The sequence below is a fragment of the Triturus cristatus genome, chromosome 3_2, assembly GCF_964204655.1.
Source record: "Triturus cristatus chromosome 3_2, aTriCri1.1, whole genome shotgun sequence".
NCBI classification, from domain to species: domain Eukaryota; kingdom Metazoa; phylum Chordata; class Amphibia; order Caudata; family Salamandridae; genus Triturus; species Triturus cristatus.
The window spans coordinates 933,606,121-933,632,400 of NC_140584.1; the positions used below are offsets into that span (position 1 = coordinate 933,606,121).

The 26,280-nt window shown below is 44.7% G+C and overlaps 1 protein-coding gene across 2 annotated transcripts in view; it reads left to right on the forward strand.

Moving 5' to 3' along the window:
• BRIP1 (BRCA1 interacting DNA helicase 1) overlaps positions 1–26,280 on the forward strand; it is a 1,188,160-nt gene that overhangs the window by 152,580 nt on the left and 1,009,300 nt on the right. The window lies entirely within an intron of this gene.

The window sequence follows — 26,280 nt, forward strand, 5'->3', positions numbered from 1 at the left end:
AATATGTTGGCTGAAAAGTGGAGGTGAAACAAGGCTGCCAAATCTAGGGTCATTTTTCAGTGTACTGTGAATTAGCTGGGTCATGTCACAGGCATTAGACCCTTTTATATGCTCATATTTCAGCTGTTGGTTGCACATGAGTTCACTTTTGCAGCATACAATGGACTGCCACCAAGACGGATGACCCAAGCGAGTTATTGTACCTTGCATGCTTGTGGCCTCAATCTCTGCCTGCTAGCTTGCGTAGTCCTTCTTTCAAAACAATTTGCCTTGAAGCGAAAGCCCCTTTTTGCCCGTAGCACTTTCCTATTACGTTAAAAGTTGAAAGAGGGTCTTTGAGTCGCCCTGTTGCCCGTGTTGGCTTGCCAGATAGAGAGCTGTCCTCTGTGTTTTTACAGAAATGATTTTCCAAACAAGGAAGTGTAAATGGTGTGTTCCGCTCTTGTCCAAACAGGGCAGTTCCTGGTGTATTGTGGGTGGTATGTGCGCCTTCCTTTGTTTTAAAGGCGATATAAGTGCACTTACTTGAAGTAGAGGAAGCTGTTAGTAACACAGGGGAAATAGAGAACCTTTGCTGCGTCCAGTCGCTGGCTCCTTGTGGGAGCCGCCCCCAACACTCAACTCTTGATATAATGCAGGATGTCTTGGTCGCCATTACTGACAACCGAGGTCCTAGGACTACTGAATGAAAAGAAGACCTGTATCGAAAAGTTGTCAATACCAAAGGAGCATCCACTAAAGAAAGAAGGATATTTCGGACACAGAATAAACGACGGAGAAGGGAAAAGTCAGCACCATCAACACCAATACACCATTTAAATAATTATTTGCAAAGCTAATAAGTTTGCCCTGGGAAGCTAGTGCAATAGTGTTTTAGATTGGGAACATGTTCCACAAAAAATAAAAATGAAGGAAAAAAATGCATGCTGTCGTGCCGTCTAAACATGAGCGCAATAGGCGTACAAAAACATTTTTAAGTTAGAAATCCTTTTTAGTTTTAATGCATATCGCAGGAAAAGGTTCTTTTTATTGGTGCAAAGAAGTAGTGTTGGAAAGGAATTTATTGTAACCTAAAGGCATAGTTTAATACACAAGTATAACTAAAAATGATCAGGAATCAAACGGGAAAAGCATTATCAGGTCCACAATACACTTTTTTATAGATGCATATGAACATGAGATAAGTGAAACATGCCATCAGGCACAGTTCAGATTGAGCTCATGGCTGAAGATGACTGACCCATCACCCCATGTTGTCTACTGTTGAGGGTTAAAGGAAAATATGAATGACAGTTGGGCATACCAACAGACAAAGAGGGCTGACCCAAAGGACCACCATTTATTTATATATGAATGTATTTTTTATTTAGCAAACACAACAAGAGGATGGACGGAGTGCTGAAACTTTTCAACCGCTCACCCTCCGTCGTAGATCTGGGTTTAATCCATCATTCTTTTGCTCACTAAGCCACCCCAGTTTGGACCCAGCCATTTGCAAATCAGCCTTGACCCTGCTCCTCATGGAACAGTCCAGACCGTACTGCCAGACCAGGTCCTCCCTGGAATGGAAATAAGCATCCTAGGACCGGGTTCGGGATATCACCCCTCATCAGCCAGGCTAGCTGGAATCCAGTGGCACAAGGAGCAAGGGACCCACTTCTGGGCGTACCCATGGCCACTTAGGGCAAACATATCAGACACAGCAGATTATGGAAGGAGTGCTGAAACATTTCAACCACTCGCCGCCAGTCCGTCAATCACTTGTTCTTTTTGCATTTGTCACCCTAAGTGGAAAGAGTATGCCCCGACATGGGTCCCTTGCTTACCATGCCACTGGAATCAAGCTGGCCTGGCCCATGAGGGGTGATACCCCGAACCCGGTCCCAGGATGCTTGCTTCCGGTCCAGGGAGGACATGGCTTGGCAGTTCGGGATGGACTGCTCCCATGTTGGTCAGGGTGAATAATGAATTGCATAAGGCTTTGTCTAAACTGGAATGGCACGGTGTGCAAAAAACAATGGATTTAGACCTCTGTACTGGGGGTGAATTTTTGACATTGTTCAGCATTCCGTCCATCACTTGTTCTTTTTGCATTTGTATTTTTTATTTATACTTTTTTTTATTATATTGACTAGCGAGAGAAGTAAATCTGTCTCTAGGTTATGCCGAAGCCTGACTATTGACAGTGTTGCCAGAGAACTATTTATTTGGAAGTGAAAGCACAATCTCAATGTATGTCCCCATCCTATTCCTTTTTAATGCCTACTTCTTTAAATGATTTTGATTGCCTGATGCCTCTGCGTGGAAGTGGAGCATGGATTCTAGAAAAAAAATGTTTCCACAAACCAGTTTATTATATTTACCAACTAAAAGATTTCCCTCTACGGCGGTGTTTTTATAGCCACCCAAAAGCATATTAGTTAATTTGAGAACTGATTTAATAAGCATGATGCTGTGTATAGTGTTTATTGGGGCTTACTTTAACCTCTTAAGTCTGGGTGTCGGTCAATGGGCGACACTTGCACTACCTTCCCAGTGCGTCTGTCTGCCATTGGCTGACACTTTGGAGGCAGATAATGGCCCCTGAGGTGCTCTACACCAGAGGGAGTCCTTTATTCTTTTTTAAACTCAGGCTGCTCAGGAAGAGCTTCCCGAGCAGCCTGAGTCTTTTGTTTTGGTTTAGTGTAATGACGAGCAGCACGCACGGCGCACAGACGCCATTAGAGTAAAGTGAAATTAAAACAAGCCCATTGGCTTGTTTTACTTTTACTTCATCAGTGTTCAGGGGGCATATCTCAACCCCGTGAGCACTGATTGGTGTGTGATAGGTATTGTTAGGGAAAGAGGAGAATCTCCCCTTTTCAATGATATCCCTGCCCTGTGGATTCCTGCTTGCGGATCACCATAGGGGAGCAATCCTCAAGCAGGGATCCACCCACTAGACACTAGGGAATTTGAGGGAGTGCCCCATTGGGCAAAGATGTGTGCTCCCCAAGCACCTTACAAAATCAGACACTTTGCTCCCACTGGGAGGCGAATGGGGGTAATTACCCCCGATCTGCACCCCCCCTCCTCCCAGGGAGTCAGAAAATCCACTAAATATAGAGGTGGGGGCAGCCCTTCATGGGCATAGTCATGCCCTCACTCCACAAAACAATTAATAACAGTCTGTCTGCCCCCCAGGATTACCCCCAATCTGCTCCCTTGGGGCAAGAAGCCCACTAGATACCAGAGACTTTTTTTTCTAAATATAGGGATCGGGGCTGCCCACTATGGGCATGGTCATGTCCCTACCCCAATAACAAGGCAGACAGTTTTTCTACCCCTGAAGGGTAGATGGGGTAATTACCCCCAATCTGCCTCCCCGGTGGGGCGGACAGCCCACTAGACACCAAGGATTATTATTTTTTTTTTAAATATAGGTGTGGGGGCTGGTCATCATTGGCATGGCCATGCTCCCATCCCCAAACAAAATGTGCTGACAGTCTTTCTGCCCCCACTTCAGTGGCAATTGGTGGTCATTACCCCAAATCTGCTCCCTCATGGGGGGGGGGGGGGCAAAAAGCATACTAGACGCACAGTTACCACCTTTGCTAAAAAAAAAAGGCTAAGTTTTGAGTGAAAAAATGTGATGTGTCCATGTTGCGTTTGGGCCATTTCCTGTTGCAATGGTGAATGGCTGCACATTTTGGGCTTGGGTAGGCTGCCACCTGCGAAAACCTGCCAGACCCAGACAATTCTGAAAAGTAGACACCCGGGGAAGAACAGGGTGTTGTGCTTCGTGTGGATCCCACAACATTTTCTTGCCCACAATGCCCTGCAAACCTCAAACTTTGACAAAAAATACAAATTTTCCTCTTATTTCTGTGAGGAAAACGTCTGCAATCTGTAGGGAGCCAAAAATATACTACCACCTTGAGAGATCCCACATGTATCCCTATAAGAACAGTACCACACTTGTGTGAGTAGGCCAAGAGATCACGAAATAAAAGGCCATAAAGGGCTACATGGAGAGATTAGCGATAGGGATAGCTGTGGGATTTTGGGCCGTGCTCAGCCGCCACCCATGAAAACCTACCAACTGCAGACATTTTTGAAAACTAGAGAACAAAAGGATTCCAGGGTGGTGTGCCTTGCATGGATCCCACAAAATTTTCTTACTCACAACTCAAACTTTGCCTGAAATCTCGGCTTTTCCTTATGTGCCTGTGATGGAAACTTCTGGAACATGCTGGAATCCACTAAATTCCTACCACCTAGCATTACCCCACTTGTACCAATAAAAATGCTGCACCACTTGTGTGGCTGGGCCTAGTGCCCACGACAGTAACGGATCAAACCAAGGTCAATGGGAGCCTTCGCCAGGGGACTCACTTTGACCTCTGTTTGTTACGTTTCTTTGCGGACACTAGGCCCAACCACATGTGTGGGGCAGCTTTTTTTGTCTGCACAAGTGAGGTAACACTGGGTGGTAGAAATGTCATGGCTTCCTACAGATTCCGGAAGCTTCCATCACAGAATTGTAAGGAAGATGTGCGAGGTTTTTTTACCCACAATATGTGTGTGTAAGAGCCATTCAAGCCATATGCTCCTGTCTGTCTGGAGTGCAGGTTTGTGAGGTTTAAATAGGCGCAGGCTGAGCTGGGGCCCAAACCCCACAGCTACCACCTTTACTAAAAAAGGGTCCGTTTTGAGTGGAAACATGTGATGTGTCCATGTTGTGTTTTGAGCCGTTTCCTGTTGTGGGCACTAGGCCTACCCACACAAGTGAGGTAATATTTTTATCACAAGACTTGGGGAAATGCTGGGTGGAAAGAAGTTTGTGGATCCCCGCTGATTCCAGAACTTTCCATCACATAAATTTGAGGAAAATTTGTTTTTCTTTTAGTCAAGGTTTGCAAGGGTTTCTGGATAATAAAACCAGATAAAAGCCACACAAGTCACCCCACCCTAGATTCCCCCAGGTGTCTTGTTTTAAAAACTTTGCAGGTTTGCTAGGGTTCCCAGGGTGCCGACTGAGCTACGGCCTTAAATCCACAGGTACCCACTTCGGGGAAAAAAAAGTCCGTTTTCAGTGGAAAAATTTGATGCGTCCATGTTGTGTTTTGGCATGTTTCCTGTCACGGACAGTAGGCATATCCACACAAGTGGGGTACCATTTGTATCAGAAAACATGTGAGAGCATAGAATAGTAGAACATTTGTTATTCCCAATTGGATTTCACTGCAATTATGCCTTCCAAATGTAAGCCATTGTGTAAGAAAGAAGACATTTTGAAAAATACCCTCTAAATCATATGCTGGCATGACTACCTACAAATTCAGAGATATACAAATAACCACCGCCCCTAAACTTCATATCTTGTGACGATTTCAGAAATACATAGGTTTCCTTGAAACCAATTTATCACCCGACATATTTCACCGTATGAACTGGTCTATATGTAATGCCGGCAAATCTGAGTTATTATTTTTCTGTCAAAACTTCCAGGCAATTTAGAAAATCTTTTGTGTGGATGGTGCCTCCATGCTGGGCCAGCAGGGTGGAGTAGTAAAAAATCTTCGTGCCCAATTTGATGGCCATCTTTCCTTTCCACCACAAATTAATTTTGTAGTGGGCTCTTGCTTTGGTCTGCAGCGCATTCTGAAAAAGTCTCTGCATTTTCTCATTCTCAGCCAGAAAATCAGCCATTCAGGCACTCATCACTTCTAGGCTGGATTATGTGAACCCTTTGGGCAGATTCACAAAGGTAAACTGAGAAGAAGGTCTAACTTTACGACTTTTGGTATTCACAAAGGGCATTTACTACTCGTAAATGCCCTTTGTGAATACCAAAAATTGAACTTTTTTGACAGTGATCTTCAGAAAGACAGTGAATACAAACCATGTGTGGATCTATTTGTGCCATCTTCTCACCAAGGGAAGGGCACTTCACTAAATGGGAAGGCGTTCTAACAGGAAAAATAACTCCTTTCTGTCAGGAAAAGATGTAGAAAACTCTAATCCAATAAAGATGTGAATTAAAAGTCTAAACAAGGTTTTAGGAAAGCTTTCCACAGTTTTTAGCCAAAAAAGGCAGACTTTAGTGCCCCAGTCTCCTGTTTCCAGAAGACGGACAAATGAACTGACCTAACGGTCACCTGTGGGGCATGTGTGTGATGCTGGGTGTGCTGTGAGGTTCTTAAAGGCAGTTTTGTCAAATAAGCTTTTTCTAGCAGCATATTGGCTAATTCAGTCCTTCCTTCATTTTTAATTTTCTTTTTACAAAAAAGGTTTTTGAAAGATTTTCTGTGGTCACTTATTTATAGCGACTTTTAAAAAGAATTGTTTTCTCTTATAAAAAATGAACATAAAATAAAATTTGGCTTCTAAGCCTTTTATAGGCCGCAAATATGGATTTATGGGGTTAAATGTGTTTAGTATATTTGGATATATATAAATAGATTTATTTTTTAAAGTCTTTCGGGATCCCTGCACATGGGCGGGACTATTCAGTGCTTATAGCTATTGATCAGGATCCTTTGGAAGAGAACTGCCTATTTCCAAATCGAGAGGGACAAAGTGTTTTTTTTTTTAACCTAGATTGCTACATTGGCTGAGGCCTGTAATATTGATTCCAGAACTATTTGAATGATGTCTTATTACAGTTTAGAGACAATACCATTTACGAGCCTTCGATAGCTCAGTTGGACGAGCGGAGGACTGTAGTGGAGAGATAATACCATTTGAAGTCATTTCTAAACCCTGTCCTTGTAACTCAGTTCCCCAGTTCCATCAAATGAATCTGTGGGTCCAGTTGATGCCAGCACCAACAACTGAAATGTTTGATTGCGACGGGACAGTTTTCCAGATAGGGGGCCTTTCTCCCCCCTGAACTGACTTTATGAATCGGCTCATCAGCACTAAAATTTTCCACTTTGGATATTGAATGTTATCCTTGTTTACTTTGGATGGCAGTTTTTTGGGCTTCTTGGAATTTTGAACATTTATAATGGATTTTCTGTTACAAGGCCTGAAACCCATCGAGCTGCCCAGCATTGCAGCCAGGGTGACAACAATAGGCGGAAGGCAGACGTCTCATAGTCAGTTTGGTACATTGTGGTACACTCACTGGCTTGTCTGCCCCTTTGAATGGCTTTATATAATAAAGTCTAGTGTGATTCCAAGAGATTACTAAGTCTGCTGAGATCTTGGAATTGTTCTGTATAGGATAACATTGCCTGTATTATTACATTTTAGGTTGGGGTCCTATTTTTTTGTCCCTCAGAAGGGGCTTTCGGATGCTTTGTACAATGGAAGTATGCACTTCCTTATAGATTACAAATGTTAGGCATGTATTTGAGGGGCTAGACACAGGTTTCGAGTGGTACTTCTGCCTTTAGACTGGTGTTATTGTACGTTCTGTGGCTGATGGTTGACGCACCTCTTTCTCGCACCGCTTTGATGGCCGTCCAGGTGCTGCTGCCCCTGTCCTTGCTGCCATGACCAATGTTCTGCGCGATCACAGAGCGGAAAGGCTCTGAAAGTCCTCTTGATGTGTTGGACACATTGTTCAGGAGCCCGGTGAAAGTGCCACTTTTTGCATTACAAGTGAATGGTTGGCACCGATAACCTGCTCTCCCTTTTAATTGTTGCACTGTCCTCCACTGAGTTGGAAAGTACTGGTCATTGATGCCAAGTCCAACCTGGTGTCACTTCACCCTGAGATGGTGACATTTGTTATTAATATGGTGCTGTTATTGGCTCCTGGTACAAACGCCTCATTGTTTCAGTGTAAATATATATCTGTATGTTTGAAAAAAGCTGCACTTCACACAGCCATCCTGCAGTTCCTTATTTAAGTCACAGGCAGAATCTGCCCCATAAACCGTAGAATATAGTGACAATGGGGTAACCCAGTATCCCTCAGAACCTGGGCAATAATATATAATATAAACAATTGGTTCTGTCGGGTGTAGATTATCTCTTTAAACCATTAAACCAGTCATAGGTTTACTCACATGGAAAACAAATTATCAAAAACATCAAAAACAACACACATAGAGAGACCATAGAGGGTATTCAAAAGTTTTATAAATTACGTCATTTATAAATACCCACATTGATTTGCATGGCTGTCAAAACGTAACATAAAATGCGTTGCAATTTGTGACAAGGTGAATATGGTGCTCAGTGCTGTGGTGAAGGTGCACAATATATACAAAGTGAATTTCGCAGAACTGTCGTTTTTTAAGAGGCCAGAAAAAACAACGATGTTTGAATAGCTCTGTAAGTTGAATGAATAAGTCTTGACACAGAGTCTTTCAACTGGTCCAGGGGATATGTCGACGTTTCAACCCAGGGAGCATTACTATATTAGTCAATGCGGGTCTTCATCAGGACAGGGACAATAGAGACAGCCTATGAAATAGTAAGGGTATTGGTCAGGTGTGTTGTAATGATGAATGCTAGGACTAATCGTAAGGGACAAGCAGGGAGTCAAGTGTACTGCCATTGGAGGACAGCTCTAGTGCTTGAAGTGACGTGTACTGCCATTGGTAGGCGGCTCTAATGCTTAGAGTGATCTGCAATGTACAATTGTCAGTGGGTCTCTTACAAGGCCCTGCATAAATCGGTGGTGCGAATCAAACCGTTGGCCTTAATTATAAGAAACCGAATTCAAATCAATTAAACATTTTAAACAAATTTAAATAAAAACAATTAGGTAATCGTAATTGAATGAAAACACAAAATACACAGGTATGTATCAAAGTCATTGCGAAATAAATTACAGTATATTGAGTACATAAAACCATAATTATTAGGAGCCGCGGTCTGTTATATAACGTGCAAAATGAGTAAAGGTCATGGTTTTAGCCATTCAATCTCCTAGGATTTTATTAAAAGGGGGTTAAAACTAAAACCAGTTAAGAGTGGGACCAAAGTGGCCAAATAGCTAGGGAGTGTCGTATTAATAGCTAATTGGTTGGGTAAGGCCCCATTTGTCTCAATGATGTGCAGTACACGTCACTTCAAGCACTAGAGCTGTCCTCCAATGGCAGTACACTTGACTCCCTGCTTGTCCCTTACGATTAGTCCTAGCATTCATCATTACAACACACCTGACCAATACCCTTACTATTTCATAGGCTGTCTCTATTGTCCCTGTCCTGATGAAGACCCGCATTGACTAATATAGTAATGCTCCCTGGGTTGAAACGTCGACATATCCCCTGGACCAGTTGAAAGACTCTGTGTCAAGACTTATTCATTCAACTTACAGAGCTATTCAAACATCGTTGTTTTTCCTGGGTTCTTAAAAAACGACAGTTCTGCGAAATTCACTTTGTATATATTGTGCACCTTCACCACAGCACTGAGCACCATATTCACCTTGTCACAAATTGCAACGCATTTTATGTTAAGTTTTGACAGCCATGCAAATCAATGTGGGTATTTATAAATGACGTAATTTATAAAACTTTTGAATACCCTCTATGGTCTCTCTATGTGTGTTGTTTTTGATGTTTTTGATAATTTGTTTTCCATGTGAGTAAACCTATGACTGGTTTAATGGTTTAAAGAGATAATCTACACCCGACAGAACCAATTGTTTATACCATAAACCGTAGAAGCAGAAGTTGCGGGTTTGTGGATTTTCACTGGGGAGCATAAACCTTTTAGCTTCACTAAGTCCTAAGTCAAAACTCAGAATAATGTCAAGAGGAGCTATCGGGGGATATTCTTCCCCATGTTTTTAATCTCATCATTAAGGTCACCCGATATATATTTTATATTATTAAGTACTCAATTCTGGTTCATGGTGGATGTCTGAGCTCCTCTGGAGGGCACTGTATTTAACGAACACTGTGCCCTCCTCACGGACAAGGGATATACAATATGCACCTCCAGTGAGGTCCCTATTTAAACGAGCAAATCTGAAAGTGTACATTTTTTTCAGGAATAAATGCCTGCTGCTCATAGAGTATAGAGGAGTTTAGAATGGGGCCCTATACTGCGTAGAAATGAAAGGGTGATGGTCATGGAAGCGAATATGTGATAGATGAGGTGTAATATTCTGGTGATATCACTGTGTTATTGTGTTTGTGGTGTTTCACCATTGCTGTTCTATGTTTTGCATTGTTGTGTTAGTATGTTGTTGATTTATGTTATTTTTGCCAAGGCAATGGCAAGTGGCTGTGGGTGACAGAGGTTTTTTTTAGCTGTACCCACCAGGTATTTGGGACCATGAGACTTGTTGTTCGCCCACGCCATCAGCTCGGTCCACGCTGGAGACAGGGGGACTTTGAGCAAGCGTAGCAGCCTATATTTTCAGTATCATTTATGTAATCTGTTTCTTGCGAGTAGAAAATAACAGCCTATTTTCTCTGAGTTCTGCATGAGAATATCTTGTTGCTTAGAATGTATCTGCAGCCCTACTATTTCATTTAATGCCTGTGTGACTATCTAATACCGGCAATGAGTTGCAAGCTGCCTTCCCTCTTTCCCTAATTGTGGTCACGGCATCGTCTCGCTGTCTGTGGCTGTTTTCATATGTGAAGTCATCTGTTTTGTGGTGTCACCTGTGCTATAATGTGAGGTCACAAACATTGCACCATGTAGCCCAGGCTTCTTCAGCGAGCAGCTCTTGAGCTACTGGTAGCTCTTCAACTTGCATATAGGTAGCTCTCCTGTGTGCAGCCCTAACAGCTTAATTAGAAGCTTTTGTTTAGTTGAGTTGATATAAGTAGAGCAACATTGAACAAACAGTGTGTATTTGAGAGGAACATGTTTGTATTTCATAACTCGTAATTTCCAAAAGACATTTAAAGCTGATGTTTGAGGGTGGATGAGGGCCATGGACAGGTGCATGGGGGTTGGGATCGCAGTGTTCTGGGTGAGGTGCTGCCCCCAGAAGCATGGTAGGATCTGGAAGCTGTGGGCAGATTATCGAGGCATTGTGTAATCCCCTGTACGGCCAGCTGACCCCCTCATTGAGATGGAGGTACAATCGTATGGCTCTGAGATGTAGTAGAGGGTCCTTATTTTCTGTACGATACATGAGGCCATGGGTATCAATGATGTGCAGGGTTCTGGGGGGTGGTGTTCTGTTTATGCTTGTTCTATTGAGTTACGCAACATTGGTATCTTCGAGACCTGTTGCAGTTCGGTCTAGGCATTCATGCGAAGGCTTTCCAGGCCTTGATGTACTAAAAACTTCAATCAAATTTGTTATTAAATAAAAAAAAAAGCTGATGTTTGAGTGATAAATCTTGCAGCTTTGGAGAGACTTATTACTAATATTATAACTTGGTGCCTGGGGCGTTGCAGCTACTGATGTTATGTATTACCCGTATTCTAAATTGACAAAGCCTTTTTAGCATTAGTGCCGGCAACGCTGCTATGAGGTGATCATTGTTGGTAATCTTGCATAGGGTGGCCAGGAATGTAATCATGTCTGATCTTGTAATTGTTACAACACTATTAATATTAGTAGCTTGGAATGATTTCCGTTGAACATTAATTAGAGGTTATTACTCAAGAGATTGGAGACCCGGGGGCAGAAATGTTTTAATTTAAGCAAAGAAAACATTCCTTTATGGTGCAACGTTTTTAATCTTTGATTTTTTTAAATGAAGCCAATTTAAACCAGTAAGTCATAGCAAAGTACGTTTGACTGTAGATTCCACCCTGAAATATCATTCATTTTAAATGAAAAAATAGAGGAAATAGTGCTTCTCTGCCAAGGCTGTAACCGGTAGATCAATCACAGCTTCACCATTGATGCCTTCGGCAACAGGTGTAATGACTCCATATGTGAATATCCGAGGCTGGAAGATAATCTGCACCATTTTCCCACCTCCAGGTCCTCCCAGGCGCTCCCACATCATCTTGTGGTCGAGGAAGACCCAGACCCATCATCCTATATCAGCACTTCTGAGCTTCTGTAGACTATTTCCTAATAAAAAAACATCTTTACTTAGAACAACCAGGAAGGAAATGCTGAAAATTGATCCATCCAGAGAGGACGCTATAGGAGAAGATCAGCCCACACGTGATTGCTCTAGGAGTCAGGAATGGCATTCTCAAAAGGATACTATGTGAATGACAGGCAGTGTAGAGCTATGTTTTTATCGGTTATTCAACTGTCCGATAGTGAAACCTGTTTACATGTAGGCTTATTCTTAAGACATGCTGTGAGGGCACTTGGCACTTTACCATTTTAACAAGTTGCAGCTATTTGTAATTTTTGTTCTGTTAATATTTTGGAACCTGTTTTAACTGGATGAAATGTATATTCGTTATATGTATGTTACTTTATGGATGGAAATTCTTCTGAATAAAGTGTCTAAACTGAAACTGACTCCTCAGATGAAAAGTCTTCATACTGGCAGGTGCTTTCTCCTCAAATACCATACACTTTGTCGTGCCACATTTCTCCAGTGGATGGTGTTATTGCCTTCCGTGAGATTAACAGAGCACCCAAAGAGCCCGCTTTGACCTAATTAGCTTTTATACATTCCACCAGGCTTATCTGACCCCGGAGCGTATTAATAGGTATTTTACCAGGGAGGAAGTCCGATACCTGAGGTGTACTACGGTGGGAGCGACATACTTCCACATGGTGTGGAGGTGCACTTCATTAGCACATTATTGGCAATAAGTGACGCAGGAGACGGCTAGGATCACGGAGAGGATAATCCCATGCACACCAACACATGTACTGCTGGGTTTGTTTCCACACACTGCCAAAACTAGAACCACGGAGAGGTTCCAGGACCTCGCCTTTGTCCTAGCGAAGCAGGAAATTACTCGTAACTGGAAAGACCCGAGGGGCCCTAGTGTACAGGGGTGGAAGCGGGAGCTAATAAAATGGGCGGGTTGTGAGAGCAGGGTCCTTCTGAGGAATGCGCAGCGAGGGATAGGCAGGGAGGAGAGAGCCAGGGCTTGGGAGGCATTGCTGAAACTCTCAACAACAAGGGAGCCAAGGGGGTCAAAGGGTAGGTCGCCCCCCTCTCTCAGGACCATATAACAGAAAAGGACCTACCCCGGGAAAGAAGTTAATATCATTATATTTGTTTGTACTCCATGGAGGATGAGCTACGTCCGGACGATCAGGCTGACGAGAAACGTGTTTCCGCAGCCGCTGGGCAAGCAGTCCAGGTTTTTATGACATGACATACATCCACACATACCAAAGGTTCAGGTATGCTGACAGACATCATCTGTGATGGTGCTGACAAACAAATCGCTGGTCTGAACTAGCGACGCAGAGAGACCAGTCGACCCTAGCCCTGAAGAAGTTGCCGCTAAATTTAATTGGGCAACGAAACATGTTGGTTTTAATGAGCAGCTACACAGCACAGAATAAAGTTTCACATAGCCAGTGTAGTTCTGCTCGGTTTTAACTGGAGTGACTTGGGTCCTGATCAGACTCAGTCTTCCCGCTGTTGGGTCGACATTTCCTCTTTCTTTCTACACAATTAGATACATGTCACCATATGAATTTCTTTCTAGACACTAGATACTAGGATTAGTATGAGGTTTCCAGCACTCCTTCTTCCTTCTTTTTTCTGTTTTGGCGGCAGTAGCCTATGATGATAACGTGAGGTAGTAGGCGAGTACCTGTCTACACAACCTCGTTGGGGCTACTTCCGTGAGGCACTGCCGGCCTTTCACACCTTTTTTTCCTGTACTTTTTGCTTTACCACTAATAGCACTTCACAGCACACCAGTTGTGGGAAACACATTGACACATAGGAGCTTTCCTTTCCACAGACTGTAATAATAGACACGGTTTGTGTATAGTATTAGATTTCCACTTATGTGGCAGAAACACAAGAGGTTTGAGTGAGATAGGGACATCGATTATTGGGTGCCCAGAGAACAAACAAATATAATAATATTAACTTATTTCCCGGGGTAGGTCCTTTTCTGTTATAAGGCATTGCTGAAAGACATACAGCGAGATGGGCAGGCATCTGACGCTTCTACCCCTGAGAGGCCACCACAACGGGACTTCACTAGCGGCCGAGACAGGGGATCCAGAATAGGGGTGGACATATAACATTCTTCCAGGGGAGGGTAACTACTGACCAGGGGATACATGCGGTGGAATTTCACACACGATCTGGCACGAGGAGGTACCTTTCCGAGCTATGGAAGCACACTGAAGACAGCAGTGCGGGAGGGGGAGGAGGGACCTAGTTAATAGTTTGGTTGGGTGGGGGGAGGGGGGATAAATGAGGCACATGCAACATTCCCGATTCGGGCAATAGGAGGAGACGACAGAACAATGGACTCCAATGGAAAGGGGCTACGGAATGGGTCCTAGGATATATTGCCAATAGCTAAGGCCAGTATTTATTTGTATCATGATGCATAATGGAACAGCTTGATATTAAATGCCAATAAAGTTTGTTAAAAAAAAACCAGAGGACCCAAAGAGCTCAGCATTAAGGCCATACCACCCTCTTATGAAACTTCTAGTTTTAGAGACTCTGTTTCCCAGGCCTCATGGCTAAGTCTGCCTTAAAGGGCAGTGGGGAGGTAAGCAGAAAAGAAGTAGTGCACTGTCAACTTACATACTTTATTTCCTTATGTCTTCTTTGTCAGACCTGTTGTCTCTGCAATGAGTTGGCAAAGCTCACCTTCCAGAGCACCACCCGAAAGGGAAATTAGGGGAATGGACCCTATGGGCAAATATGCCAAACCTGTGTAACTATGAAGAGGGATGCTAGCTGAGCCTTTAGGTTGATGAAACAATGTATGGAAAAGCCGCCTAAAAAGTTTATTCAGGAAATTCTTAAGAAGTTATTGTCACTTAATTTCAGACCATTAATGCAGGAAAAGACATGAAAGATGTTTTGGCATACGACGTCTGCTATAGGCTCTTTGGAAGAAGGTTGTGATTTCAAGTCATACCTCTTTCCTTACGCCCTACAGAAAGTCTTGGATCTTAAAAACAGAGGGCCTGAAATCAGAAGGTCTGAAAACAAAGGAAAATACAGCAAAAGTTACGTCAATTTCAAGAATAATAGCAGAAATCATTTTTCAGCACCAAAGATCTTCTGCGGAAAGGGGAAATCATCAACCTTCTACAGCCACAGTAAAGGTGCTTCCTCTGAAACAATGCCTTCCTTGTCTAGCCAAGGCTTTTTAGTGTCCCGGGGGAAGAAGTATTTCCAATTAGTTACCAACATAGCTACCTTGAGACAATTGGGTGTTCAATATTGTCTTTGATAGTGCCTGATTCTGCTGTTCTCCACTCAATATACCACTAGGGGAGCTGAGGCATAAACAAATAATTTCGTCTCCTTCCCTCCTTCCCCATTAGTTCCCTCACTGGCATTTCCTTGTTTTAACTACTTCGTTTTTATTTACGAATAATCTTAACCTTATCAATCCATTCACTATTTAAAAATTAATTTAAGTAAGATAAATAAGTTTCCCATGCTTGTAACCCTATTTATTTGCAATTAGTATAGTGTTGGGATGTGTACGGAAGACACTTCGTAGCACTAGTAAACCTGACTTTAATCCACAACCTGTAGCAATTCATAAATTGTATGTATTTAAATAACATTTAAATGAATTACTTTGCCCCGTGCTCTCTCGCCATTTATTTAACTGAAACAAATTAGGATGAATTACGTTATTACATTACATTTTATAAGATTAATTTAAATAAAATTATGTTAATTAATTGACACTTGCCCTAACCGTAAATCATGTACCTCATGTTACTCTTACCCAAACCTATTCATGTCACACTAATCATTGCTTAGTATTGGATTTTTTTATTTTTACATTTTATTTAATTGCACTTTGATTTAATTATATATAAATGAATTACAATATGTTACACTCCAATTAGAACAAGGGAGCTATTTACAAAAGCAAGTACAATGTACGACTCTCTTACGTTGTAACTCAGCCTGCTCTTATGTTGTGTGTGTCGGGTGTTTTCGCCTGTTAATACAGTAAGAAATATTTTTTTTTAAATTACATTGGTTTTAGAAATCCGTTTTGTTTCCGTATGTCCTTTTCTCGTTCTTGCCCCATGTGAAATGTGGGTGAATTGATGTCCATTTGCACGCTTTCTGCAGCAGTTCCATATTAATCTTCCACTTGTAAATTAAGTATGCTTTTAAGTGTGGAAAATGCACTGAAATATATTTGTAAACATCAAAAACATTACACCTGAATAGATGCAGATCATATTTGTATGTGACTCTCCTGACAAATGCCTGTGTACATAAGGAAGTGCCACTTAAGAGCACACTTAAGAATGCCTAAATTTCTCAGACTTCGACTAGTGTGTGTGTGAGGTGTAACTTATGCAAGAGTAAGTTACACCTTTTTGCAGGATAAGTCAGTCGAAGTGATAAACATTTCTTGGTAAACTGTGTCCTTAGTATTCAGGTCAATCCAAGTCACTTAATGTATGTATGTATGTGAATGTGTGTATGTATATATGTATATATATATATATATGTATATATATATATATATATATGTGTGTGTGTATATATATATATATATAAGTGGGCTCAACAAACCCCCAGAGATAAAACTGTCACACATTCTGACCTCACCACAACAGGAATTAAAGATTAGTCTTGAATATATATTGTTGAGCCCACTTGGGCAACCTGCCGACTCAAGGTAAATTGTTACAAGCAGAAATGAAGTACATCAACAGTATTTTAAGGCTTAATGTGCTCCCCCTGTAACTCAGAACATTTCTTCCTGCAGTTCACTCCAACTCCATTCTTTTACATGCTTTCTATGATATCACTGTGTGATTATTTTGTCATTGCTCCTGCTAAAAATCTATTTTGTCAAAAGACTGACCATTTTAATTGATTGTGACTTTTTTTAATAACATTTTTTACTGAATTTTGAAACCAAATTGCAACAGCAGAAATCACGACAGTAACAGGGAATTTAAGGTAATACGGCATATATGTTAATATATTAAAGCATCCATCAAAGCAAACAATCAAAGTTCACCCCCTTAGAATACCGTCCCCATGGTTCCCATATATTCTGATATTTTTAGGGACATCCTCTCGATTTACAAATCTACTCTTCCGTCATAGTACACCAGCCCATACCACGAGTCAATTTCATCATGGAGTGGGCTTGCTGCGACCACCAGTAGTGTGCAATGTCACATTTTGTAACACGTAAGCCCACTACCATTAGTGGTCTCGTATATCATGGAAAAACAACAGTTGATGGACAGAATGCAGAACAATGTCATACATTCACCCAGTACAGAGATCTGGGCCTAAATCCATCGTTTTTTTGCTCACCATGCCTTTCCAGTTTGAACACAGCCATATGCAAATCAGTCTTGACCCTGTGCCTCACGGGAACAGTCCAGCCCGAACTGCCAAGCCATATACCATGGTCCACCCAATTCTGTGTCAGGACCGGAGGTTCCGATTATGCTTTTCTTTCTCCGCTTTATTCTTTACACAAATCTCACAACAGCCCCAAAAGCAACAAAATGTTTTTATCCCAACAACATAGGGAAAAAAGAGCATTTGAAAACGAAAAATTAAACTAAGTCTGAAAATAGACTACAAATCCCATCAGTTCAAAGCAGAAGTCCTTCCATAGTGTAAATGCAGGGTAGATAGTTCCTCCATCTTGTGTAACCCTCCTCTTTCTTCGCTGCTTCGCAGCCAGTTAAGTTGCTTTTTCCTTCTTTCTTGACTAAATTGCTTATGGTGTGTATTTCCGTTATATTGGCGAGAGCGAGGCACAATTGCCAAGCGCTGCTATGCCCCTGTGTGTTTAAATGGTTTCTTTGCCTTTTTTCCTACAGATTCCCTTGCGGTCACAGGAGCTTTTCTCCGCTCCTTACACGGCTGCCTCCATTTTGCCGCGGTGCTTCTAAAGCCCGCTGGGGGAGCTCACGCATCTCGCTGCTCCCGCAGTGCAGTTCCCTCAGATGAGGAGCCGCGCTGCGTGAGCTGCATCACCCGGAGCCTTGTCCCACTGCCGCCACACCGCAAACGCCCTTCGGGGTCAGTACTAGTCCCGCATTTTAATTACTCACGCCTGCTGGTGTCTGTATTGCGGCTTGACTGTGAGAATCGCCTGAGGGCAAGTTTGCACTAATTCTCTCCCTGTCAATTACTGAGCACACTGGGTGGCAGTTGGACCCTGTCAGCTTGCTGAGGGTCGACGCACTTTGGGGCCAGTGCAGCCACCTTAGCGGTTTCATTCCGCTCTGAAACTCCGTAGTCCTTCGGTCTGCCCACATAAGGTTCTGGCTTTGCCAACCTGGTAGAGACTTGAGGTTCCCACCTCTGCATCAGCCTGTGTAGCATTTCTAACCTCCTCAGCTTGCAGCTTATTTGGGGTATTTTTTTCATTCTCTATTCTGTTGCATAATGGAACAGGGTGATTTTTTATGAGGAGGAAATCCAACAATACCTCCTCTATGATGATGAGTTTTTTGATGCGGTGGATAACTCCATATACAGGTGCATCAACGAGGTGGTAGGTCCCATGGAAAGACCGCCTGTCAAACCACATTGTTGTGGAGTGCGCCAAATTGTCGCAAGCCCACTTATGGGCCCCGGTTCCCGCTCCTACTCCAATACCTGGGTTGGGTTCCCCGCCCCCTAAGAAGTGCTGCAGTGAAGGCAGCCCCTGCGCCGCTTCCTGCCCCTGAACCTTCTGTGTCTATGGCACCAGATTCCCCATCTAATAACGGGGATTCACCGGTAGACAGATGACGGAGAGGGGTCTTCGCGTTGGCTCCCGGCCAGTTCTTCCATGATGTTACCGCAGGATAGTACGGGCATGCTGGACCCGGATGAAATCATCCATCCGCAGCCTGGCTGCCGGGGGACAAGGTGGCTAAGTTTGTGGCCGGTCGCCTCCGCATGCCCCTAGAGAAAGAGGCGAGAGGGTGTCTGCGAGCAGAGTGTCCACGGCCCACGTTTGAGGGGGAGGTAGCCCTTACCCCGGAACTGGATTCTAAGATGGCCACCTTCCTGGCCAAGTAAATGAAGGACCCCCGCAAGGACATTGACCGTTCCTGGCGCTCTTGCCAGGATAAACTGCTGGATGCAATAGGGCCCATAACAAAAATTCTGGATATGGCGGAGGAGACGAAGTTGACAGGTTCCACCATATTCCCCGACGTCCTGTCGAACTGGGCTCAAAGGGCGGTAATATTTTTAGGTAACCGCCACATTAACCTCATTGGACAAGGCCCAGTCCAACATTAAGAGGATGTTCCAGCCCCGTTTTTCCCGAGGGGCCGGTCACGGTAGGTGCCATGCGACCGGCCGGGGCAGGCAGCAGAGTAGTAATAAGAGACAAGGCTCCGGGCGGGTGCAGTACAACTCCACCGCCAACTACACGAACTTCTACTCCACCAGGGGGCAACGGTTTAGAGGCCGGGGCTGCTTCAAGAACACCACTGGTGGCGGTGGCGCCCGCGGTAAGTGTCATGCCAAGAAGGGTTTCCACGCCCCATCACCTTTTACATTGCCGATGCACAGCTGATCAACGAGGAGGTATCCGAACTGCTCCGCAAAGGGGCCATTTGTCGCTCAGCTCTGCATCCAAACGGCTTTCCCAGCAACATCTATTTGGTGGACAAAACCGATGGAGGACGACGCCCAGTAATCAACCTCAAGGAGTTCAACGGGTGGTTGGTTTACCGACATTTCAAGACGGAGGGGAATCACCTCCTCTGGGACGTGCTTCTCCCTAGCGATTGGATGGTCAAGCTGGACCTCAAGGACGCTTACCTCGTGATCCCCATCCATCCTCCTCATCGGCGGTTCCTACAATTCTGCTGGAGAAATAAGGTTTACGAGTTTACCGACCTTGGTGCTTCACAAAGGTGCTCCATCCAGCGGTGGAGTTTCTACGGAGCCAAGGTGTTTGTATGCTTGTTTACCTGGACGACACCGTGCTTATGGCACAGTGTCCCAGGAAGTTGGCTGTTCAACTGCAGCAGACGGTGTCCCTGTTGCAGGGATTGGGCTTTGTCATCAACAGAGTCAAGTCAGTCCTCACCACGAATCAGAGTGTTGTGTTTCTTGGGTTTGTCGTGGACTCACTCCACTCCTCCTTAAGTCTGTCGTCCCAAAAGATGGCCAAGATTCGGCACGAGTTGAGGCAGACCATTGCCAAAACTCATACCTTTCTCCGCCAGATTGCCCGAGTGGTGGGTCTGCTCTCCTCATCCATTCAGGCAATCCTCCCGGAACCCCTTCACTATCGTGCCCTACAACACCTAAAGGCGCATCATCTCAGGAGAGGTCTGTCGTACGAAAGAGGAAATGTCATGGTGGCTCACCCACATGGAAGCCTGGAATGGCCAGGCGATCTTCGGGTCGGTCCCAGACCCTGTTATAGAATCCGACGCCAGCAGGTCGGGGTGGGGCGCCCGTTGCAGAGAATTCTCCCCAGGCGGCGATTGGTCATTAGACAAGCAGCAGTTGCACATCAATTGTTTAGAGCTCCTGGTGGGGTCATTTGCAGTCCGATGCTGGACCAGAGGCAAGGTGCGTTCATGTGTCCTGTTAAAGATGTACAACGTCTCAGCGGTTCGTTACGTCAATCACCTGGGAGGCCCTCGTTCCTGAGCCCTGGCGAACCTGGCAAAGGAGTTTTGGGACTATTGCCTGGCCCATCACATATCCGTGACAGCGGAGTACCTACCGGGTCAAGCCAATCAGGTGGCAGATTGGCACTCCAGGCAGCTGAGGGACTCCAGCCTGTGGAAAATGGATGTTCAAGTCTTCAGGTGGTTGGACGGCTAATGAAGGCCGTTCTCGGTGGATCTTTTTTGCGTCCCGCCTGGCTCATCAGCTCCTGCGCTTTTTCAGTTGGAGGCCGGATCCCATCGCAGAGGTCACGGATGTGTTCCTCCAGGAGTGGAGTCAGGAGAAGGGTTATGTCTTTCCTCCTTTCTCGATGGTGGTGCGGATGGCAGCTCAGATCCGTCGGCAGAAGGCAGAGCTGGTGGTGGTGACACCGTAATGGAAGTCCCAAGTTTGGTTTCCTGTTCTTCTGGAACTTTCCTGGGATTCTCCAATCCTACTCCCCATTTCCTCATCTTCTTCTCAATCCGGACAGGGAGCAGCATCACCTTATCAAGCAGGGTTCTCTCCCCTAATGGCATGGCGGCTCCCAGTCGACGTTGGTCGCTCCCAGGCCTTTCGAGACCGGCTGAGGCCCTCTTATCCAGGGCCTGGGCAGTCAGTACCTCAAAACGTTATCATTCCGCATGGACTAAGTAAATGCGTTGGTGTCTTCAACGAGACTTGGATCCCATGGTCGCAGGTGTCGTTCCCATTCTAAATTTAGCGGAATTGGCAAAAGACAGCCTGGCGTACTGTTCTATTAACGTGGTGCGTTCCGCGATTTCAGCGACTCATTATCCGGTCGAGGGAGCCTCGGTTGGGGAACACCCTTTTGTCTGTAGCCTTTTAAGGGGTATTCGTCTTTCGTTGCCATCGGAGCCGCGTTAATCAGTCCTTTGGGATGCCAATCTGGTTTTGAATCTCTTCCTTTCTTGGCAGCCCAATAAATATCTTTCTATAAAAGAACTTTCGGCCAAGTTGGCCAGGCTTTTATGCCTGGTTTCCTGTCGCAGAGTATCTGACGTCCAGGCACTGGACATCTCAGCGAGAGTTTTTTCCCCGGATGGGGTTACGTTTACGGTGAGTCGCCGTACTAAATCTTCATCCAGAACGATTTCATACCCAGCTTTTTCAGATGTCTCCAAGCTGTGCGTTGGGAATTGCCTCAAGGCGTACGAAGACATGACTCCTTATTGCCTTAAAAAAATACGCACAAAGCAGTCTCCTGCCCCACTATAGCCAGGTAGGTGCGGTGAGTCATGCAAGAGGCGGGTATTGACACCGAATTGGTCGGAGCTCACTCTGCCAGGGGTGCAATGGCTTCTAAGGCTTTTTCTCTGGGAGCTCGTTTGGAGGACTTAATGCGCGCTTCAGATTGGTCCTCGGATTCCACCTTCAAACGGTTTTATTTCAAACCAGCTGTGGACGTTGCACAGTTGGTGGTAAGTAAGCTTTGAACTAGCATAATTGGAGCCCCCGGTCCTGACTTAGAATCAAAATTTGCCTAGCATAGTTAACGGTAAGTTTCAATTCTATTAAGGACACGGAGGCGAGGATTATCCCTTCCAGGGCGCTTTCAGGTGCGAACCCACCCGTATGTGAGTAAATAACCAAGTTTCAAGTTATATTAAGTGTATGTGACGTTCAACGAATTCAGTTTGTATTTTTTAATGGCAAAGTAATGCTGGAACTTTCGAGGTCGACCTGGATAATTCTTACGTTTTTTCTTTCTTTTAGGGAATGACAGTTCAAAACAGGACCAGTAACAAGATGGTGTGACTCGCGTGAAGAAAGAGGAGGATTACACAAGATGGAGGAACTAGCTACCCTGCATTGACACTATGGAAGGACTTCTGCTGTGACATTCCCCTATGGACTGATGGGATTTGTAGTCTATTTTCAGACTTGGTTTAATTTTTCGTTTTCAAATGCTCTTTTTTCCCTATGTTGTTGGGATAAAAACATGTTGTTGCTTTTCTGGCTGCTGTGAGATTTGTGTAAAGAATAAAGCGGAGAAAGAAAACAATAATCCTCGCCTCTGTGTCCTTAATAGAATTGAAACTTACCATTACTATGCTAGGCAAATTTCGATTAATCCATTAGACTAAAAAGGGCCATCTTTGGCTTGGGTGTAACATGTCTTCCCAAACTCGAGACAGCATGCAATAAATAGACACCCAATATTGCTGCATGATGGAACATTCCCAGACTGTATTGAAGAATGTGTCCATCTTTGGCCCACATCTGAAGCACTTGGGGTCCAGCCCCTGTCTCATTTGACTCAATCTCGATTAGCTGTAGCACACACACTGGAAGTATCTCAGCTGGACAAGCTGTGAACATACAGCAATAGCTAGCACCCTTGGTATCATACGTACCGCCACCCAATATGCATCATCTAGGGGGCCAACATCCTGTGTCCATCTATAGCATAGTGGCTCCAGGGGGTCTGGTGTATTATTAACTAGTGCGCAGTAACTTCGAGTTACCCTTCCCCCTCTGTGACTTATAGTGTAAGTTGGTCTTCTGGGGTGTTGTATTCCAGTAGGGATCTCAAATCTCTGTGGGGTCTTTCCAAGGCATGCTGTAGCTGCAAATATCAATAGATTTGTGAATTATGCATACCAGACGCTTCTAGAGATTCAAACGTGCAGATGTGGTCTCCTAGCCATATGTCCCCCAACTTTTTAATACCTATATGATGCCGAAAACAGATGTGCTCCAAATGAAGAGTATTTCAAAGCCAGTTGCCATTCCACAGCAGGCTCTCCGCTTTCAAGACCTTCTCCAATCGCATCCACTTAAGTGCTTGATATCAGCACGACAGCGGTGTCAAAGTAAGCGGAGGGAGAGCAGAACGCGGCAGCAGGGCACACAGCAAATTAAATAGACCAAACTACTCAATACATTCCATTTTTAAAAACACACACGAGTTTTCTGTCCTTGAAAATCCAATCATCAATCGCTATGATTTGGCTCGCCCAATAATATGATTTAATATCTGCTGAGCCTTGGCCACCATCACAGGGGGACAGCACACATTTCTGGAAGGAGCATTGTGACTATAATACCCACAGAAGGCTTGCTTATTGCTTAATAATTCATTTGTGCAGTAATATGCGGCTTTGCTGTTCTGATTGCCAAAGTTATTATTCTACCTCTTCTAAAACTAGAGTACTGATAGCTGTCTGTGTCCATCCACTGCCAGGGCACAGCTCACAAAGCAACTCAGATAAACTATCTAGGCCGGGTGGTGTGTTTTGCATCTGAATCCCTCTGTGTAGGGGGCCAGTAAATGAGTGGGGGCAATGAGTAGGGGCTGATATGGCACTTGAGAAGAACCCAGCTCACTGGTGAGGGCAATGAGTAGGGGCTGATGTGGCACTTGAGAAGAGCCCAGCTCACTGGTGGGGGCAATGAGAAGGGGCTGATGTGGCACTTGAGAAGAGCCCACCTCACTGGTGGGGGCAATGAGAAGGGGTTGATGTGGCACTTGAGAAGAGTCCAGCTCATGAGTGGGGAAAATGAGAAGGGGCTGATGTAGCATTAGAGAAGAGAATATGAGATGTTATTTCCCATGCCATTACTTTGCATGCTATTCCTACGCGGTTATTACTTAGCAAGAACTGTTACTACGCAAGTTTTTACTTCGCATACCATTACATTGAAAGTGTTAATGTATGCGAAGTAAAAACTTGCCTAGTAATAAAAATGGTATGCGGAATAACATGTCATATTTAAAAAAAAAAATGTTTAGAACACAACACTATAGAAAATACACTACCCTACACATCTAAAACACTACTCAAACACTACACTACTAAACACCACTACACTACCCTAAACCCTAAATCACTACCCCCTGCACTAACATACACATTCCCCTACTCCGCTCCCTACACTCATTCACTACCCATCACAACCCCCCGACACTACACTAAACACTAAAACAGTAAACTACTTTACACTAACACTACATCACTACCCTAAAAACTACCCCCAGCACGACACTGCCCCTAGCCCCAGACCTGTCCCTACTCCCAAACACTACCCTGCACAACCCCCGACACTACCCTAAACCCTAAAACGCTACCCTACACTACACTAACCCCACAACACTACCCTAAACCCCAAAACACTACCCCGCCCCTACCCCCAGTCCTGTCCCTACTCCCAAACACTACCCTTCACGACCCCTACACTTCCCTACACCCAAATACACTACTCTGCACAACCCCGACACTACCCTAAATCCTAAAACACTACCCTACACTACACTAACCCCACAACACTACTCTAAAACACTACCCCCAGCACAACCCTGTCCTGTCCCTACTCTACACCAGACAAACACAGGTACACTACCCTGCACGACCCCCGACACTACTCTACACTACACAAACACAAGTACACAACCCTACACAGCCCCACTTACCTCTTACCAAACGTGGTTCCAATCTTCTCACCCTTCCTGCTTCCTCCGGCTTCCTCCGTCGTGGGCTTCCTACGTCCTCGCCTGCACCCGGAAAAGCACCAGCAGCAGACCCGGAAAAGCACCAGCAGCAGACCCTCGGAGCAAATGGCTGCCGTGACGACCTCCAAAAGCGGCCCCTACGCTTGCGTTGTACAACGCATGTGATGTAACAGCACGCATACTAAAGGCGACACGTTGTTACATCGCATGCGTACTAACGCTTGCGTAGTAATGGTACGCAAACAAATGTCTGCGTACTAATGGATGTTTCCCAGAGAAGAGTCCAGCTCATGAGTGGGGACAATGAGAAGGGGCTTATGTGGCACTTGAGAAGAGTCCAGCTCATGAGTGGGGGCAATGAGCAGGGGCTGATGTGGCACTTGAGAAGAGTCCAGCTCATTTGTGGGGGCAATGGGCTGATGTGGCACTTGAGAAGAGTCCAGCTCATGAGTGGAGGCAATGAGAAGGGGCTGATGTGGAGCTTGAGAAGAGTCCAGCTCATGAGTGGGGCCAATGAGAAGGGGCTGATGTGGCACTTGAGAAGAGTCCAGCTCATGAGTGGGGCCAATGAGAAGGGGCTGATGTGGCACTTGAGAAGAGTCCTGCTCAGTGGTGGCAATGGGAGGGGGCTGATGTGGCACTTGTTAAGAGCCCAGCTCACTGGTGGGGGCAATGAGAAGGGGTTGATGTGGCACTTGAAATGTGCCCCGCTAACTGGTGGGGGCAATGAGAAGGGGCTGATGTGGCACTTGAGAAGAGCCCAGCTCATTAGTGGGGGCAATAAGAAGGGTTAATGTGGCACTTGAGAAGAGTCCAGCTCGTTGGTGAGGGCAATGAGAAGGGGCTGATGTGGCACTTGAGCATACTCCAGCTCATTTGAATATGAGTGTAAATCAGATAACAGTGTTGTGGACATTTGACAAATGAGCAAATATCTTGAATGAGACCAACAGGTAAATCATGCATTTTCCCCTATGGCGGGCCTTAAGTGATAAACTCGTCCTCTAATTCGACAAGAAATGGTGGAATAATAAATAATAAAAGATAATTTTGAAATACTGCAAAGAATTCTAAACCTCCCTCGAAAGGTTACGTTTAGTTGTATTGGCCTGTGTTTGTTTCATGTTGTTATGCAGCCGCCTTACCTGGGGTGACGGAAGGGTAAATCCTGTGTCACTCTTAGGAACGGATCAGAGTGAC